At 61.4% G+C, this 3460-nt stretch overlaps 1 pseudogene; it reads right to left on the bottom strand.

Moving 5' to 3' along the window:
• The window catches only part of LOC135552176 (uncharacterized), a 47930-nt pseudogene that overhangs the window by 4332 nt on the left and 40138 nt on the right, over window positions 1-3460 (bottom strand).

Genomic DNA, 3460 nt, shown 5'->3' with positions numbered 1-3460 from the left:
GTTATCATCTGTTTATCCCTGTTTCCATAGAGACATCCTGTTCAACATCAAGGGAGGGCAATAAAAGAGAGAGAGAGAGAGAGGGGGAGAGAGGGGGAGAGAAAGAGAAACTAAGGGAGGGAGAGAGAGGAAGAGGGAGTGACCATGGTCCTTTAGAGGGACTGGGGTTGGCTGAGGAGAGACTGAGGAGAGACTGGGGTAGGCTGAGGGAGAGACTGGGGTAGGCTGAGGAGAGACTGGGGTAGGCTGAGGAGAGACTGGGGTAGGCTAGGAGAGACTGGGGTAGGCTGAGGAGAGGAGAGACTGGGGTAGGCTGAGGAGAGGGGTAGGCTGAGGGTGGGGTAGGCTGAGGGAGAGACTGGGGTAGGCTGAGGAGAGACTGGGGTAGGTAGGCTGAGGAGAGACTGGGGTAGGCTGAGGAGAGACTGGGGTAGGCTGAGGAGAGACTGGGGTAGGCTGAGGAGAGACTGGGGTAGGCTGAGGAGAGACTGGGGTAGGCTGAGGAGAGACTGAGGAGAGACTGGGGTAGGCTGAGGAGAGACTGGGGTAGGCTGAGGAGAGAGACTGAGGAGTAGGCTGAGGAGAGACTGGGGTAGGCTGAGGAGAGACTGGGGTAGGACTGAGGCTGAGAGACTGGGGTAGGCTGAGGAGAGACTGGGGTAGGCTGAGGAGAGACTGGGGTAGGCTGAGGGGAGAGACTGGGGTAGGCTGAGGAGAGACTGGGGTAGGCTGAGGAGAGACTGGGGTAGGCTGAGGAGAGACTGGGGTAGGCTGAGGAGAGACTGGGGTAGGCTGAGGAGAGACTGGGGTAGGCTGAGGAGAGACTGGGGTAGGCTGAGGAGACTGGGGTAGAGACTGGGGTAGGCTGAGGAGAGACTGAGGAGTAGGCTGAGGAGAGACTGAGGAATGAATAGGGTAGGCTGAGGAGAGACTGGGGTAGGCTGAGGAGAGACTGGGGTAGGCTGAGGAGAGACTGGGGTAGGCTGAGGAGAGACTGGGGTAGGCTGAGGAGAGACTGGGGTAGGCTGAGGAGAGACTGGGGTAGGCTGAGGCTGGGGAGAGACTGGGGTGGGGTAGGCTGAGGAGAGACTGGGGTAGGCTGAGGAGAGACTGGGGTAGGCTGAGGAGAGACTGGGGTAGGCTGAGGAGAGGCTGAGGAGAGACTGGGGTAGGCTGAGGAGAGACTGGGGTAGGTTGAGGAGAGACTGGGGTAGGCTGAGGAGAGACTGGGGTAGGCTGAGGAGAGACTGGGGGCTAGGCTGAGGAGAGAGACTGGGGTAGGCTGAGGAGAGACTGGGGTAGGCTGAGGAGAGACTGGGGTAGGCTGAGGAGAGACTGGGGTAGGCTGAGGAGAGACTGGGGTAGGCTGAGGAGAGACTGGGGTAGGCTGAGGAGAGACTGGGGTAGGCTGAGGAGAGACTGGGGTAGGCTGAGGAGAGACTGGGGTAGGCTGAGGAGAGACTGGGGTAGGCTGAGGAGAGACTGGGGTAGGCTGAGGAGAGACTGGGGTAGGCTGAGGAGAGACTGGGGTAGGCTGAGGAGAGACTGGGGTAGGCTGAGGAGAGACTGGGGTAGGCTGAGGGAGAGACTGGGGGAGAGACTGGGGTAGGCTGAGGAGAGACTGGGGTAGGCTGAGGAGAGACTGGGGTAGGCTGAGGAGAGACTGGGGTAGGCTGAGGAGAGACTGGGGTAGGCTGAGGAGAGACTGGGGTAGGCTGGAGGACTGGGGTAGAGGAGAGACTGGGGTAGGCTGAGGAGAGACTGAGGAGAGAGACTGGGGGCTGAGGAGAGACTGAGGAGAGACTGGGGTAGGCTGAGGAGAGACTGGGGTAGGCTGAGGAGAGACTGGGGTAGGAGGAGAGACTGAGGCTGAGGAGAGACTGGGGTAGGCTGAGGAGAGACTGGGGTAGGCTGAGGAGAGACTGGGGTAGGCTGAGGAGAGACTGGGGTAGGCTGAGGAGAGACTGGGGTAGGCTGAGGAGAGACTGGGGTAGGCTGAGGAGAGACTGGGGTAGGCTGAGGAGAGACTGGGGTAGGCTGAGGAGAGACTGGGGTAGGCTGAGGAGAGACTGGGGTAGGCTGAGGAGAGACTGGGGTAGGCTGAGGAGAGACTGGGGTAGGCTGAGGAGAGACTGGGGTAGGCTGAGGAGAGACTGGGGTAGGCTGAGGAGAGACTGGGGGCTAGGCTGAGGAGGAGAGACTGGGGTAGGCTGAGGAGAGACTGGGGTAGGCTGAGGAGAGACTGGGGTAGGCTGAGGAGAGAGGCTGGGGTAGGCTGAGGAGAGACTGGGGGGCTGAGGAGAGACTGGGGTAGGCTGAGGAGAGACTGGGGTAGGCTGAGGAGAGACTGGGGTAGGCTGAGGAGAGACTGGGGTAGGCTGAGGAGAGACTGGGGTAGGCTGAGGAGAGACTGGGGTAGGCTGAGGAGGAGAGACTGGGGTAGGCTGGGGTAGGCTGAGGGAGAGACTGGGGTAGGCTGAGGAGAGACTGGGGTAGGCTGAGGAGAGGGGTACTGAGGAGAGACTGGGGTAGGCTGAGGAGAGACTGGGGTACTGAGGGAGACTGGGGTAGGCTGAGGGAGAGACTGGGGTAGGCTGAGGAGAGACTGGGGTAGGCTGAGGAGAGACTGGGGTAGGCTGAGGAGAGACTGGGGTAGGCTGAGGAGAGACTGGGGTAGGCTGAGGAGAGACTGGGGTAGGCTGAGGAGAGACTGGGGTAGGCTGAGGAGAGACTGGGGTAGGCTGAGGAGAGACTGGGGTGGGGTAGGCTGAGGCTGGGGTAGGCTGAGAGAGACTGGGGTAGGCTGAGGAGAGACTGGGGTAGGCTGAGGAGAGACTGGGGTAGGCTGAGGAGAGACTGGGGTAGGCTGAGGAGAGACTGGGGTAGGAGGGAGAGACTGGGGTAGGCTGAGGAGAGACTGGGGTACTGGGGTGGGGTAGGCTGAGGAGAGACTGGGGTAGGCTGAGGAGAGGGGTAGGCTGGGGTAGGCTGAGGAGAGACTGGGGTAGGCTGAGGAGAGACTGGGGTAGGCTGAGGGAGAGACTGGGGTAGGCTGAGGAGAGACTGGGGTAGGCTGAGGAGAGACTGGGGTAGGCTGAGGAGACTGGGGTACTGAGGGTAGGCTGAGGAGAGACTGGGGGCTAGGCTGAGGAGAGACTGGGGTAGGCTGAGGAGAGACTGGGGTAGGCTGAGGAGTAGGCTGAGGAGAGAGACTGGGGTAGGCTGAGGAGAGACTGGGGTAGGCTGAGGAGAGACTGGGGTAGGCTGAGGAGAGACTGGGGTAGGCTGAGGAGAGACTGGGGTAGGCTGAGGAGAGACTGGGGTAGGCTGAGGAGAGACTGGGGTAGGCTGAGGAGAGACTGGGGTAGGCTGAGGAGAGACTGGGGTAGGCTGAGGAGAGACTGGGGTAGGCTGAGGAGAGACTGGGGTAGGCTGAGGAGAGACTGGGGTAGGCTGAGGA

The sequence above is a fragment of the Oncorhynchus masou genome, chromosome 2 (genome assembly GCF_036934945.1).
Source record: "Oncorhynchus masou masou isolate Uvic2021 chromosome 2, UVic_Omas_1.1, whole genome shotgun sequence".
In the NCBI taxonomy this organism is placed as follows: Eukaryota; Metazoa; Chordata; class Actinopteri; order Salmoniformes; family Salmonidae; genus Oncorhynchus; species Oncorhynchus masou.
Note: the sequence above shows the minus strand (reverse complement) of the source record. Positions and strands in the feature narration are given on the sequence as shown.